General features: G+C 32.9%; 3 non-coding genes across 3 annotated transcripts; all 3 read left to right on the forward strand.

Annotated features, from left to right (window-relative positions):
* Positions 1–2605: 2605 nt before the first annotated feature.
* Positions 2606–2677, forward strand: TRNAC-GCA (transfer RNA cysteine (anticodon GCA)). The gene has a single exon. It is a non-coding gene; the product is annotated as a tRNA-Cys (tRNA).
* Positions 2678–10698: 8021 nt separating this feature from the next.
* TRNAC-GCA (transfer RNA cysteine (anticodon GCA)) lies at positions 10699–10770 on the forward strand. The gene has a single exon. It is a non-coding gene; the product is annotated as a tRNA-Cys (tRNA).
* A 2008-nt stretch (positions 10771–12778) lies between these two features.
* On the forward strand, positions 12779–12850 carry TRNAC-GCA (transfer RNA cysteine (anticodon GCA)). Its single transcript has one exon. It is a non-coding gene; the product is annotated as a tRNA-Cys (tRNA).
* Positions 12851–17824: the final 4974 nt, after the last annotated feature.

Raw genomic sequence — 17824 nt, forward strand, 5'->3', positions numbered from 1 at the left:
TCATGCTAAATGTCTATGAAAACATGTTCTAAAATTGAGGCCAGAAGTTAATAGTTTGTATTACAATAAATAGTGAATATATTAATGGAAATGTATATATGCATGTACAATAATTATTTCTTTTCATTATCCAAGCCCCTATCTAGAATATGCCGGTGATTGGTAACGTCAATAAAAACTGCCAATCAATCCCAGAAGTTTACACATTATTTTTTTTCCATTCCAGATGTATGAGGAGTCCTGTGCGGATGACACCCGGTTCCTAAGCTGAGCTTAGGTGCAGTTTACAATTTCGGAGGATTTTGATTTTTTAGTTTTTCCACACTATCATTGTTAGAGAAGTGTATGACATGCATTATTTCATTGCATGTTGCACTCTTATTCTAACAACCATTAAAACGCTCATGTTATCAATATGGTATCGATAATGGTAATATGCATAGTAACTGCAACACACTTGAAAACTGGTATTTGAGCCATAAATTCATGCCATAGATAAAACTATTCTAAATATCAAAAGACTAAGTAATTGAACCGAGTAAGTCAATATTACAAGAGATCTGGAATTAAGACACGAATGATTCTGTATCATAGAATGTATGAATCAGAACATTTGATACGACATTCATGTATATATATATATATATATATATATATATATATATATATATATATATATATACACACATATATGCACACACACACACACATATATATATATATATATATATATATATATATATATATATATATATATATATATATATATATATATACAGCGCTCAAAATACGAAGTGGCATCAAGTGATGTAAATTAGGTTTTTTTGTAAGTCATCTTTGCATACAATTCAGTTCAAAATTTTTGGCTCGAGGTGAAGTAGTTTTATGACCTTAGATGTCAGGATACCAGAAAACTTTAAATCAATCGGTCAATAAATCAATCATTAATATTAATGGCCGCATTTTCAATTTGTATTGCTTAAAACAATTCGTGTAACATAGTAGGTTGAGCTTAGTATTTTTAACAATGGAAAATTGGTCAGTAAAGAGGTTTTAAACCTCTTTAGGGTTATGCATAGAATACCATTAAATATTTTAGAAAACTATAAACAAATAAAAATCATTCATCATAATGATGAAATTTTTATAATTTTTTAGATACAGTTATACTCCAAAAGGTTTTCCCTCTATTACGACTATCTAATTTGGATTCACTTTAACTTTACTAATTCTTTTAATTAACTGCTTTTATGTTTGATCTGCAGCTTTCACTTGGGGAGAAATTCCAGCCTCAGTATATACCTATGCAATCCCAGAGGTAATGTGTGGAAGTCACAGGGTCAAGATTCTTTTGATTTTTTTAAATTCTATTGTTATTATTACTAGCTAAGCTACAGTCCCCGTTGGAAAAGCAGGATGCTATAAGCCAAAGCGCTTCAACAGGTAAAATATCCCAGTGAGGAAAACAAATACAGAAACACATAGAATAGTGTGCCTGAGTGTATTCTCAAGCAAGAACGCTAACCCAAGACAGTGAAAGACCATGGTACAGAGGTTATGGCTTGATTTTGGAGTGTTCTTAACCTACCATAGCTAGAGAGTCTCCTTTATCCTTACTAAGAGGAAAGTAGCCACTGAACAATTACAGTACAGTAGTTAAACTCTTGAGTGAAGAATTTTTTTTTTTCGTTTATCTTAGTATTGTCAGGTGTATGAGGAGAGAGGATGTGTAAAGCATAGGCTAGACTATTCGGTGTATGTGTAGGCAAAGGAAAAATTAGCTGTAACCCAACATTCTATGTAGTGTTCTCTGGCAAGACAAAGGACCCAAGAAATTTCTATCGGTAGTATCCCACTTAGAATATACCCAATTCTTTGAGTTTCGTCGTCTTTTGGAATAATTTATCCTACCTCTTGACATGTTTAAGACAGTTATCCATTGATAATAGTATGCCACTATAACACATTTTTTTTTATAGTTTAGTAAAGGAAACTGGACCAGTCAACATCTCTACCGCATGAAAAAATGGAGGGAAATCCGAGGTTTGACAGGAGGTGATGCCGACGTCTATAAAATAGTGTTCTATAAGAGAAAAGAATGTCATATATATTTCTAAAAAAAGGATATATATATATATATATATATATATATATATATATATATATATATATATATATATATATATATATATATATATATATATATATATATATATATAAATTAATATGAACAAAATTAATGATATTCGTAAATTACTATAAAAAATAATGAAATTCACAAATTACTATAAGGTAATTAGAATACGTTTAACGGCTTTGTAGTAATAATTTACCTTCGGTTGAAATTTTATATGGAAATGGTCTTATGAATGGGGGCTAATACATTGTTAGTTGTGGTGGCCCTTAAGAACCAGTTGTCAAATTACCTTCAAATTTTCGATTCTCGCAACACCCGCCCTACAACATTTTGATTGTTATCGGCCATTTTAATGAGGAAAGTTTTTTTTCTGTAGATTAAAATATCTGTCACTAATTTACAATTTTGTAAATACTTACTAGTCTTAGAGAAAAAATTTATGATAATACATTTCACTCACATTATCAAGGGGGTGTAGCTCAGTGGTAGAGCATTCGACTGCAGATCGAGAGGTCCCTGGTTCAATCCCGGGCGCCCCCTCAGGCTACCATCTTTTTAATTGGTAACAGTAACTTGAAAAACCATGTCAAAAGAAAATCATGGGGAAAATTATTACTAAAGCTGATTCCTAATCCTCTGCCCAACCCACTCAAAAAAAAGAAAAAACTTATCTAGCCATACCTCATTAAAAAGCTTTTACGATAAAACAATTGCCTTTTAAAAATACTGATTTTTTTTAAATCCTGAAAAAGCAATTAAGCACAAATTCTATTACTTTAGCTCTACTTGAAAATGGTTATTTTCAAAACACTACATTAGGAATAATTTTACGCTACCATTATACTCAAAAAGGGAAAACAGATGAGTAAGTGTTAAATTTTCCTTTGGAATTGACTAGGGGAAGCACCGAAACATGGAGGCACTGAGTTTAGTCGCTCTTCAAATAATCCTAAACGACCTTGACTGACTCCAGACCCAGTGATGGGACGTACCAGTACAAACTCAAAACTTAATCGACTCTTAAATTAACTAATATAAAAGGAAATTGTTATTGAACAAAGACACTTCAAGTCACTATCGACTTATTTCATATACGTTTAAAATCAAAGTTTAATTATATCAACATATCATTACGGCGAAACGTATTGACTGGTAAATTGGTAATGCTGTGTGATGTGGATCTCTATGACCGCGCTTCCCAGTTTAGAATCTGTGACGTCATGCTTCCGCTCGACAACGTAAACATGGTGATGTCATCATGAATCGTATTACAAGTGTCTATAGGCAGATACAGCTGATCATGACGATTTTCAGAGAGAGCAAAGAAACATACGCGCATTTATGTGTAAAAGTAAATAAGTACTATTAATACAAAAGAAAGGTATGTGCATATCTTACGTACTATTATATGCATACAGAATAAATAAATAAAAAATAAATGTACTCTGCTTGACTCACCTAACTTCTGACAATCCTCGTTTTCATTTTCTCTACTCCCTATTGCCCCACTTAAAACTTAGTAAACCACTTTCATTCTACAAGCATCCCCTCTAACATAGATTACATCCCTTACTTCATGTCAATTCAACCTCACAGCCTCTTTCTCGATGGTATTCACTTTTTTTCATGCTGAAATAAAAAAAAAATCATCAGTACCAGCAACTTCTGTTTGTAATTACCAATTAACATTATTTCGGAAACAAAATATTCTTTTATCATTAGTTTCCTGGAAGATAAGTCTCGCGTCAAATGATTCCTCAATAAAAACGGATGAGGAATAGAAATATTCCTGAGGAAACACACAAAGGAGCAAAACTTGTTTATTTCACAGCATATATTACTAGGTTTGTGCATACGTCATTCTGATGCATTCTTTAAGCGTTTGATGCAATATGTTTCCACAACATACAATAATAAATAAATGACCACTCTTTAAATGTGTGCGTTAAATACTGTTGATATTTCTATTAAACAGTGTCAAACCAAAATAATGTAATTTTATGAATTGCTGTATATGCTATTCTGGCAAAATCAATTACCGATGCTCTCTCCATAAACTGAGCAATATTAAAGTGAAGTATCTCTATTCATAAACCCACTTATACCATAATTCTTACAAATCAAATATCTACAAGAAAATAAAAGCTACAATTACACACATTAAAATTCATACCCATCATCAGCACAGACCGGGTCAACATTGCCGTGACAACGCGTGGTGTTACCAACGACATAATTCCTAATAATAGGAAGTTTACCACTTTATGTAGCAACAAAATAAAGCAAACAGATATATATATATATATATATATATATATATATATATATATATATATATATATATATATATATAAAAGGAGGAGCAAATCTCTCTCTCCTCTGTCTCTCTCTCTCTCTTGCTGGAGAGGAGCAGCCATACACTGTGCTCTGAAACCCCAATCTCCCAGGCATAGCTAAAACTGCCGTATTGTAGGATAAAGGAAGGGGGTGGGAAGGGTTGAATCTGTGTGCGTATTTGTGAATATCTATCTAAATTTATAGCCGTCATTTTGACGGGTCGTAAACACTAATATATATATATATATATATATATATATATATATATATATATATATATATATATATATATATATATATATATATATATATATATATATATTACACATATATATATGTATATATATATATATATATATATATATATATATATATATATATATATATATATTATATATATATATCCTTACGAAGCTGGTCTTCATGGAAGTAGAATATTATATTCCCGTATTTCATTTTTCATTTAAGAGTAGGATTAAGTAATGTATGTATATTACATAAGACTTTCGTCACTTCTCTAGTTGTATTTCCTTTGTTTCGTATAAGTGAATTCACGTTATTTTAAAGAAATTAAATTTTCATTTCACGTAGTTTTGTTACGAAGTCTTATGTAAACTTGTTAAACGGTATGCTGTATGACACACGCTAGGGATTGTATCCCGTTTCCACGTGGTTGGAAGAGACATGAAAATTCTAAACACAAGTTTAATCTTTTTTTGAATGTTAGGAGAGGAGGTGGGGGGAATTAGCTGAGAGAGTTGCCTCGCAAGCAACGTTAGAACCTTTTCTTCAAATTACTAAGTTGGCAACATTAAGCCACTAGAGCCATGTCCCCACGCCACGAGAATGACTTACTAGAAATTTCTAAAGTGAATTGAGTCCATACATAAGGAGCTAGCAATGCATAGGAGACAGATAGAAGAGATCCAGCTTATCCCTTTGAAAGAACCAACATCCATCAGCCCTCTCTACAGCTACTACATAATTCCTCTTAAACGTGAATAGTGATTTTTTTTACAATATATACCGTGTATAGTGTTGATCAAACATTGGTGATATAATTGGGTGATTAATTAAAAGTGTAGTGTGTTAACGTAAGCATATTTTAAAATATAAAAATTTTGTGACTGGCCCTGTGTAATAAGGTTAAACTGTGAAGTGTATTTATTTTGCTTAACCGTTCGGTAATTTTGAGTGAACCAAAGGACGTAAGAGTAATAGTTTTAGTATATATAATTGTAAATTTGATTTATTTTCCATAGTGTTAAAGTATCAACTTTTTACATTAATCACCAAAATTAAATATTTTTATGAATTCATTTCTAGTGAAACAAGTGATTGCTTAATTTTTCAAAGTTTCTTTCTTTTTGTCTTAGTCTAAGGTTTAGTTCAGATTTAATATTTCGAGTGATTTATTTTTGTGTCAATTTCCGAATTGTTGATTTTTCTAGAATATATTTATTTTCATAAAGTGTGCATTATTTCAATCACCAATAAGTTTCTCACTGTTTTGCTCGTATCCCTTGACTAAGAACCGAAGTAAGAGGTTGATTTAAGAGCTGTGATATTTCATGCATTCTGGTAAGCAAGCATTGAAAATTCTGTGGTGTTCTGCTAATAAGGGCAACATCATCAGCATATTCTAGGACAGCTAATGTCCTGTTCAATCAAGTCCAATCCTTCTTAACCATCCCAATTGTTCTATACATTACAAAATCCATGAGGAAGATAAACAACATAGGTGACAACACATTCCCTTGACGTACTCCGCTGTTCACTGGCAATTCATTTGATAGGACTCCATTAACACTAACTTTGCACTTGCTAGGCTTATGAACACACTTAATCAAATTCACATATTTAAGAGGAATTCCATAATAACTCAGGACTCTCCACAAAACTGACCAGTGCACACTATCAAAGGCTTTTTCATAGTCCACAAATGCCATCATATATATATATATATATATATATATATATATATATATATATATATATATATATATATATATATATACACACATATATATATATATATATATATATATATATATATATATATATATATATATATACATATGTGTATGTATATGTGTAAATAAATGTATATAAGGTCACAGAATGTATGATAGTTACCTAAAGGGTAAAAGCAGCACAATGGTAAGGGCCCAAAGCTCTATAGATGCAAATTAAAAATTGATGCTGCACAGGAAATGCAACGTGTCACTTTGATGGGTCGCATACACCAATTATATATATATATATATATATATATATATATATATATATATATATATATATATATATATATATATATATACATACATATACTGTATATATAAATATATATACATACACACACACACACACACACATATATATATATATATATATATATATATATATATATATATATATATATATATATATATATATATATAGTCACAGAATGTATGATAGTTACCTAAAGGTACATATAGCACAACGGTAAGAGTCTAAAGCTCTTAAGATGCAAATCAAAAATTACTGCTGCGTAGGAAATGCGATGAACATTGGAGTGTGGAAGAATTAGGTTTGCATAGGAAAGGGTGTCAGTTTCTTTGTACATAATAATCTGTATTCTGTAGTGATGTCTTTTAATCCAATAAATTATTGCGGGAACCAACCATAGATCTAGTTAGTTATGTCCCATTATAAGAGATGAAGACAACGGTAATTTTCTTTAAATCTTAAAAAACAGTAGATATGTGTATCAGAACACGGCATGATGAATCCGACGAAAGACCAAAGCTATGATAAGCAGAAATACCGATACTTTTATGCCCTCAATTGGAAAAGATTACATGAAGTAGCAGATGACAACAGCTACATGGTGATGTCATTTAATCTTATAAACAGATTATTATTCAAATCATTCCAACACAACCAATAACCAAACTGATCATATAGCGACGAAAATTAAATATCCAAGTTCCAAGTAAAACATGAAGATCAGACAGTATCACAGATCACCATCTGGTATTAGGCAATATTAAAACAGCTGAAATTGCAAGATTAACAAGAAAGGAGTGTGAATCATTTTTATAGTCACAAGCCAAGCTAAAACACAACTAGTAGTCTTGGGTAGTGTCATAGCCTTTGTATCCTGGTCTTCCACTGTCTTGGGTTGGAGTTCTCTTGTTTGGTAGTATACTCAAGACACACTTCTATCTGTTTCCTTATTTCCTTTCCTCACTGGGCTATTTTCCCTATTGGAGCCCCTGGGCTTATAGCATCCAGCGTTTTCTAACAGGGTTGTAGCTTAGCTAGTAATAACAATAATAATAGGAAAACCAAAATACAAGCTCAAGGGTGCCAAAAGGGAAAGCAGCCAATAGCTTAAAGGAAAAAGAAAAGTAACGAATAAACTATTAATAAAAAAAAACACTAGAAAATAATAATAAATTTCATAATAATCTTAAATAGATAAGCTAACTATAACAAGTTTGAATTTCTGAAGTTCCACCGATTCAACTCCCAGATAAGAAAGATCATTCCAAAATCTAGTCATACCTGGAATAAAACTTCTACAATACTGTGTAGTATTGAGCCTTGTGGTGGAGAAGGCACCACTGTTAGAATCAATTGCATACCGAATGGGAAAATCTCAAAGCAAAGAATGGTCAGAATTATGAAAAATCTTATATAACATGAGCCCCTGTCTGGCTAAAAGGGCCAGGCAATCTATTTCGAACAAAGAAAAAAAAAATCAACTGAACAACGGTGCCAGAGATTAATATCCAGATCAGAGATAAGAAATTTAATAAACCGCAAGTTTTTGTTCAACTAATTAAGATGAGAATCACCATATTGAGACCAGAAAGGAGAACAATATTCAAAACATAGTAGAATGAAGGACTTCAAACACTACCTCACGAGATAATTTAAATTTTGAGGAGCCAATGACCTTGACCTACTTATAATGATTATTTGAGTTTTGTTAGGGTTCAATTTCATGACCCATAATGTGCACTATGCACCAATTTTATATAGATTTCTACAAAACGATTCCACAAACACAGGTCTACACTCAGAGGATGGAATTGATGCAAATGGAATGGCATCATCTGCCTATGTAACCTGTTTCAAGGTCAAAACCCATATCATGAGTACTACATTGGATCCTTTTTCTCTGATTATGGCTCATTTTCCCTTTGCCTACATATACACCGAATAGTCTAACATATTCTTTACAGATTCTTCTCTGTCCTCATTCACCTGACAACACTGAGATTACTAAACAATTCTTCTTTACCCAAGGGGTTAACTACTGCACTGTAATTATTCAGTGGCTACTTTCCTCTTGGTAAGGGTAGAAGAGACTCTTTAGCTATGGCAAGCAATTCTTCTAGGAGAAGGACACTCCAAAATAAAACCATTGTTCTCTAGTCTCTGGTAATGTCATAGTCTCTGTACTATGGTCTTCCACTGTCTTGGGTTACAGTTCTCTTGCTTGAGGGTACACTTTTCTACCTTAATTCTTTTCCTTTTGTATTGTTAAAGTTTTTATAGTTTATACAGGAAGTATTTATTCTAATGTTGTTACTGTTCTTAAATTATTTTATTTTTCCTTATTTCCTTTCTTCACTGGGCTACTTTCCTTGTTGGGGCCCTGAGCTTATAGCATCCTGCTTTTCCAATTAGGATTGTAGCTTAGCAAGTAATAATAATAATAATAATAATAATATATGAAAAATTAATGGGCCAACATCCGATACTACATTTCTAGTCACTATGGTGCCCATCAAGAATTACTTTTAGCCATATGTCATTTAGAAAGTCAATAATGATGCTAAAATTATACCTACCTAATCCCATCTGTAATTAGACCTACCTAATCCCATCTGTAATTAGACCTACCTAATCCCATCTGTTTAAGTTTAAAAACATTGGTTTCGTGATTAACACGGTCAAAGGCAGGACTCAAGGCCAATCATAAGTACTTCCTTACCCCAATCAATGGATTTCTGTATTGCATTTTTAATTGTAAGAAAAGTATCATATGCTTCAAGGCCTTTGTGAAAGCCAACTAGGTGATTACCTTCAGCATATCTAGTTAGACATTTTGCAAAAAGTCATCCAAAACCTTTAGATAATGTGGGAGTTATAGAAATTGCACAGAAATCAGGAGGGATAGAACTACCACAAACACATTTATCGAATGGAGTAATATTAGATTTGATATATTTCACGCATAGGAAGGTGACGATGAGAATGACTTGAATATGATAATTGATAATAATGTCAATACTATTGATAAACGTGTGGATGAAATAAAGGGGGTATCTACAAGAAAGGAATGTTAGAGAATGCCATAAAACGTTGAGATAAGTAATAGGGAGTATAAGGAAAGAAATGAAATAAAAAGTAGAAACTATTTAGTTATTGAACTAGATTAAGGAGATTTTCAACGCACCCCTTGACAGACCAGGGGCCCCAAAAACTAAGGCTGATGTCGGATTAGATGATGATGATGATGATGCTGATAAGCATTAATTAATCTCTTATGATAAATTTATTATGCATGATGTCAAATGCTCTTTGACATTCTGTTTGTTAGTCTCGACTTCATTGTACAATTTGAGAATGACTTAAAGCGGCGAAACGTCAAATAAATAAAGAAGCTGTGGATTCTACAGTATACGTGCTTCAATTATACACTCTTATATCTTAATACAGTTTGAACACTGCTAAGTTAATTGGTATTTGACAGCAGGTTGTCATCTAGTACTCAAGGCTTTGCTATTACTTTACGTTTGATTTATTTTAATTCTTACAGACACTGGTTCCTGTTTGTGTTTAGTTGAATTTAGTATTCATGAATCCTTCCACTCATAACTATTTACTCTTACAGGACACTAAATGAAAATATGAAAAATAAGAATGAAATAACAGAAATAACGATACTTCATTGCTTTCGTAAGCAATTGTGCAAGTTTCTTGAAATTATTGTATTATTCTTGGTAACTACTGTTTTTGCAGGATAAAAATCTAGCAAACCCAAACAGTACATGGCATGTTATATTTCAGGATAAAAAAATGGAAAAAAAAAATTTAAGCCATTTGTATAATATATATATATATATATATATATATATATATATATATATATATATATATATATATATATATATATATATATATATATATATATATATATATATTAAATTTCTTAATTAATTAAGGGGGGTGTAGCTCAGTGGTAGAGCATTCGACTGCAGATCGAGAGGTCCCTGGTTCAATCCCGGGCGCCCCCTTGAATTATTTTGAAAAACAAGTATTAAAAATTATCCTTTTTAAAAAAAAAAATAATGAAAAACTGTACTAGGGAGAGATTTTGATGGTCAGAAATTATCCTAAAGTCACAATGTCCCCGTCTGATTCCTCTTATCACATGCTTTTTCCAGCTTGAAATAAACATCTAATTTCAGACCCACTGTTATTTTCTTTTCCCTTCACTTCCGGCCATGATAACCATCCCATAAAAACTTACTATATAAAAAGATTAATCATATGAAACATTGTGAGGTTTTTGCAGCATCTCAAAACAATGGTTTTCAGTTTCAAGGCAAAGCAGGGCTTACGTCCCTTTTCAATGGAGGCTAAACTCCCTCCCTAGCTACAGTCATGCACGACCTTGACAGACCAGTCCTGGCGAACTTGCTGACATGACACCCACGCCGTTGCCACTGGGGAATTCTTTATTTTTGCTCAAGTAATGAAATACAATCTATAACAAGTCTCTAAAAATGTTGCTTTTTATTATATTGACTTAAGTCGATGAACTTCTCATATTCTTCTCAAACGAATTCAGTATCATTCCTGTGAAACCGGTCAGCTGGTAGTGGAGCGTGACACGTGTGTTTCTCGGCACTCTCCCGATTGGGTTATAATCGATGACGACGCCGTGACGTAATGAGTTCTCACTTGCCAATGGTCCCACCAAAGGCCCTAAAAGTATCAATTTAACATTTCAAGTGAATAAAATACCCATTTTCTTTATTTATTTTTTTTTGCATGTTCAAACTGTGATACCAAAAATTATAATATAATTATACTTCGTAATTAGCGGATGGCGTAATAAAAACACACACGCACACATTGGAAAATAATGAATTGAAAATTACAAAACATTTAATTCGCATGGAATTATTCACATCATGTCAGCTATAAATGAACAAGGCATCCTATATCAGGATATCAAACAAGTGTTCGACGGAGTATTAATAAACTAAGGTACAAGCACTCAATAAGATATTCCACCAGACTCTTCGTGTAGATTTCATTCAGAAAATAATGTAAAAGGAAAGATATCTAAAAAGTAAAAAATCGAAGCAAAACAACTTGTGAAAGAAACATACTACGTCAATTTCTTATGTGTAACACAACCCGTTATCAACTTTCCATATATTGAGTTTATTTTTCAATCAATTTAGCAAGGCATACTAAAAATACTCAATCGGATAATTCACTGAACAGTCAAGTTTTAGTTCAATTACCCTATACATTAAACAACTAGCCAGGTCATGATAAGACTCCAAAGAAACATATCAAATTTGTAAGTAAATAACATCACTCGTTCGTTAAAGCCTGCTAATTACGCATTAGCTTCTACAGGAATTCGTTACTTTATTCAACCTATTAGTGCTCATCCTCTTTACATCAACATTTTCTTTAATCCCCGTCAGTCAACATTTCAATCACCCAATCAGCAAATAATACGAAAAATTGCAATCCCACGTAATATATCAGATTAGTATATAAGATACTGAAATAATCTTGGTCAGATTAACAATTTAATCACTTAATAACTAATAAGGACCAAGACTTAAATAAATGTACCAATAATTTGCATACTTCAGGAAGGATCAAAGCATCAGTACCATAATATCACAAGATATAACACCCCCCCCCCCAAAAAAAAAAAAAGTGAGGATTTATTGATTTCACAACTCGAGTTATACCAGGATGAAAATACCAGCTTATGTTATATTAGCTACATGCTCATGTTTACACATATCCCACAGTACGTGTAAAAACAATTCATGTAAAACATCAAATATATTTTATAACAAAGTACCTGTACTGTTCAACTAAAATTTATTGTTCATCTTAATAAATCTTATAGCATTTGTGTGGTTTATCATTGCTTTTAAAAATGAGTAGACCCTTTGAACTTAAATTGCTCACAAGGGTATTAATATATAAAGAGAAAACATCACTTGTGCATTTCATAAACAAGAAAATCAACTTTATCGAGCAAGGGGGGGTGTAGCTCAGTGGTAGAGCATTCGACTGCAGATCGAGAGGTCCCTGGTTCAATCCCGGGCGCCCCCTAGAGGAAACATTTATATAAACTAGAACAACTTCTGTAATTAAAGGGCATAGCCAAATAAATGATAGCTAATAAATTAGCTTGAGAATGTAAACTGATGTTCTTAACAAGGAGTTTTATACAGTCATACAGTACTGTATGGGTCCTAGTTTTAAACCTCCTAGGCTCTTACCATCCAGAATATATAAACTGAACTCGGTGCTTTATATCTTATGGTATACTTAAGATATAAAGAAAACACGGAGTTCCATTTATATATGATTTCTTTATATCTAATGGTATACATAAGATATAAAGAAAGCACCGAGTTACGTTTATATATTCTGGATGGTAAGAGCCAAGGAAGTTTAAAACTAGGACCATACAGTACGAATGTTTAAAACTCCATGGTAAGAGCTTCAATTTCCATTCTCAAGCTAATTTGATAAAAAATAATGGCACTGGGAATCAGAATATGCCTCCTAAATCTACATCCTCGTCAAACCTATCAAATGCAACCTACACTCATCATATATGTATGTCGCTCTCCATCAATGACGTCCCTAAATACAGCTCTTCGGATTCGCTGGATATCACTTACGCCACTTACTGAAAGGGAGGCACAATACTAGAACTCAAACTTCATGTATTATATCTTTGTCTTGGTTTAAGGATAGAGCCAATAAAACTAGGTGGTTTATATTCCTGTGTATAAATCTACTGTTCATGTGATGTGTCTTGGGCGGTCCCAAATACTTTGTATGAGGAGGCATTAGCAGATGACTTCTAAAATTTTCCCAGAATACATATTGAAATATTAACGACTCGAATACAATACTGTATATTGTATATGTCATTATCAAAATGAGATGCCTTCAATTTGGAGAGACACTACGAACCAATCTAATACTACTACGCTAAATCGCCGACTTCCACATTATATCTCCAGCGAGTTAGGGGAATGTTAGTTTTCATTACATCAATTAATGCACACTTTTTCGATTTATTTAATTATCTTTATTCATCAAAATAAAGTTCTAGTACTTATGTTGTAACACATAATGGAGTAACTGTACAAATTGTGAAGAAAGTGTGAAATTTGGCAAGATCTGGTCCTAAGGCTTACTAGAGAAATCTAACTGATTGGCAATTTAGAAATACAAGATGGCAACCATTTTTCAAGACATCAGTCAATGGTTTATTTTTCTCATAAAAAACAATGCCGTTGATTAATTCAAATGATCTTAGCATAAATATTTAAAAATAAGCTAAGATTATTGTTTCCATAAATGTTACTTTTGGATATATATTTGCATTTTACTGTGACTGATGTTGTGTTATTCTTGAGTGCATGTCTTGCCCGCTAGATCACTATACAGTACATATCGGTACCCACTAAAATAAGTCTCTCAATGGAGTATCTTTGTTTCAGAATTCAACAGCGCTTTACATGGAATGTTGACACGATTTACCATTGACCCAGATCTCACCTGACACTACACAGCAAACGATGGCCATAGCACAATAAATTACACTGACTTGAGGGGTTAGACAAGTGAAAGGTAGCATATGGCGGGAGGCAAATTCAAACCCTACACATTTCAATATTTCTTACTGACAGATAGTCTCTGCAACACAAACTTTCCTCCTACATTATCTCGAACTCTTGCACACGAGCGATATTCAAAACTAACTATTATTCTCCTTAAACCTTTATTTCTTAAAACTAAAACAAACATTTAAGTACAACAAAGTCCCAGCTTAACATACGGAAAATACCCAGACCCAGACTTAAATCACTATAAAAACACATGTAAATATACATACATACATACATACATACATACATACACACCCACCCACCCACACACACATACACACACACACACACTATATATATCTATATATATATAGTGTGTGTGTGTGTGTGTGTGTGTGTGTGTGGACACCGTCGCGCATCATCATAGATATTTCCTAAAGAAATTAAATTTCTTTTCCAGGCTGGTTCATCAACAGTTAAATCTATATTTCTTATGCATAATCCTATTCAAATCAGGTTTTGGTCCAGTAAAAAATTCCATATCAGCATTCACACCAGGGGAGAGAGAAGGAGGTAACTAAACTATCACACTATATTAAAAATATACATAAACAAATTCTATCATTCATAACCACACCAAACAAAAATAAAATTATAATTACTAACAATGAAGTATGATACTCCCAATATTGATAAATCCAAAAGCATTCAAATAACCCTCCTCTGATGTCAAAAGAAAAAACTATTACTCAGGACATTTGCTACTGTCCTATCTAACTCAAAAAAAAAAAAAAAAAAAAAATTAAACAAATAAACCTTCAGTTACTTCAAATCTTACTCACTACAGACAATTATAACATTACCTCTCATTCATTCGGTTTTCCTATCTCTCACTCTGAAAGATCTGGCAAACCAAAACAAAACGTATGTGTTAAAAAAAAAAAAAAAAAAAAAATGATCCTTGACATCATGTGAGGGAAAGATTTTTGGGTACTATTATTGGCCATTAGTAACAACACAGTCGTGCAACCAAACATGTGGTTCAGTGTCAGCTAATAAACGCTTGGTATACAGCAAAAGTAAGGTGGCCGAAATACTCTTTTAAGTAACACAAATTTAAGCTAAGTAGCCCACCTGAATTAACTGTGAGTAAAGGAGAGCTAAACCAACAATAATTGGGGTTTAGCTATGTGAATGGTGTACAGATCACTGGGGACTACTGACTTTGGATAAGCAATCAGAAATGGTGCAAGTCATTAGGCACTGCCCTACGTGTATCTCATTTAGGCTCATTTCGTGAAGAAATTATACACTGCATATTGAAATCAAAATTATTTATCATAAAATATATAATTGGATAAGGCGTTGTCTTTGTCCATAGAATAAGAAAAGAAATTTCACAATCTTCAAAAAAAAAAAAAAAAAAAAAGGGGGAGATGACATTTACAGGATGTTGGTAGAGATTATACCTTAATTTCTATCGATCATTGCAAAGCCAATCAAGATTGGTCCTCAATACATTAATGGATATGGAGGGATTGAAGAAACCTACACAAGAAAGATACAAAATCACGAAGCTCGCAGACTTCTGTCCAACAAAGCAAAATAAAATGTCCTTCAGAAAAGGTGAATAAAAAGAACAGTAATTAAATCTCATAGAAACAAATCTCAGCAGTTGGTTCAAAGGAGAGCATCAGTAACAAGATAACAAAAATCTTTAGGCGGCAAAGCAAAAGAATAGTCTGTATAAGAATGTGAAATCTTTAAAGATGAAATGAGACATGCAAAGACTATGGGACTAAAGGAAACATTAAGTTATTGTGTAAAAATACATAGTAAATAAAACCTTGCCATAATAAATGCAAATGCAAGATATATTGTACAAAAGTACAAATGTAACACAATAAGGCCTGGGATACAAGTACATGCATGGAAGAATAAACCAGCATAGTCTTAACTAAGAATCAGCGCAATGCCACATCCACTGAAAAATGCATACCCAACTTCCACTGATTACATGGAAGCTTATAGTAACAGTAATGAATTCTTTAATTTTAGACTTGATGATCTGTGAAGCACTGCAGAGAGAAACTTCAACAGCCGGGTGTTGTATATTCCGATGTTCATGTAATTTGATTGAACCATGAGTGCCTTTTTGACATTCTGCAACTGCAAACTCATCAAGAAAATGTATCCCAATGACCTTTCAGAATAATCTTAGCTTAAACTTAGCTCTATCTTGACACAAACAAGTAAACAAAGTCCCATATTTCATTTAACAGAAGCTCCTGGGAAGTTACAATGGGACATGATTTCAACAAAAGATCTCAGCAATGCACTCATGAAGGGTACGTTGAATGGGTTGCTCTACCATCATTGTTCCAATTAAATGCATAATCAAACATACATCAGGTATCAAAATACCAACTCCATCCAGGATTATGCATTGAAGTTCGACCTTGCATTGTCAGTACTTTTACATAAAACTACTTTGTGGACAACTAGGTAGGAACAAATTTACAGAAGCTACAGGGATCATTAAAAACATTTTGCTATTATACCAGGAGGACGCTTATCTTTCTGCTGCTTGAAAACGTGTCATCATTTCACACAGCAGTGTTTAACAATCATCAACACAGCTAAGAGTAATAGTTTTGGTGTGACATGTCCATCAATCTTGAGGTAGCAATTGTTCATAAATTTAGAACCAGACAACACTGACTGCAACTAAACTGCACGAGGTTTGTCATGGTGGCTCAAGTTTTTTCAATCTGTTTAGGGCTTTTTTAAGTTAAAAAAAAATCTAATTCTCATTAATTTGATCTCCTGTCGTTGCCTGCACCCAAGTAATTTTAGTCACACTTGCAAGATAAGTATACTTAGTTGGAAGAGCTGTTGCATTACATAGGCACCTCATCATGCAACACATAAAAGGAGTCAACCTTATGAAATGAACTTTCTGCTATCACTGCTCTAAGATCAGGTACACACTGTGGAAACCATCAAGCATGCCCTAGTAGAGATTCTCGATACAGTAGCTTCTTCGAATCGAGATTAAATTACAGAAACCGCTGCTGACCAAATACTATATGCCTTGGTAAAACCAAATACTATGCAATTAACCCAAGTATGGAGAGGAAAGATATGTTATTATCTTCTGGGGACTTCAAGCAGAGGTTTCTCAACAGAGATTACTAGGAGCAGTAATGAAGGTAATGTACCAACCGTGTGTCACACAATTGTACATAATTCCTATTGTATATATTATGCTTGTATCTGCGCTCTTCCCTCGCACTAAAAAGAACCTGAATGATCATGTCTCCGGTTTTCCTCTGAACTTTGTCTGTCTCTCGAACATGCCATGTCCTGTTGCCTTGCCGTTTTGTATATAAAGGAGAGTGTTCTTTAATAATATAACTCAGTCGTTTCCAATCTGCCTTTGAGTTCACATCCTCTC

This window comes from Palaemon carinicauda, chromosome 1 (genome assembly GCF_036898095.1).
Source record: "Palaemon carinicauda isolate YSFRI2023 chromosome 1, ASM3689809v2, whole genome shotgun sequence".
Classification (NCBI taxonomy): domain Eukaryota; kingdom Metazoa; phylum Arthropoda; class Malacostraca; order Decapoda; family Palaemonidae; genus Palaemon; species Palaemon carinicauda.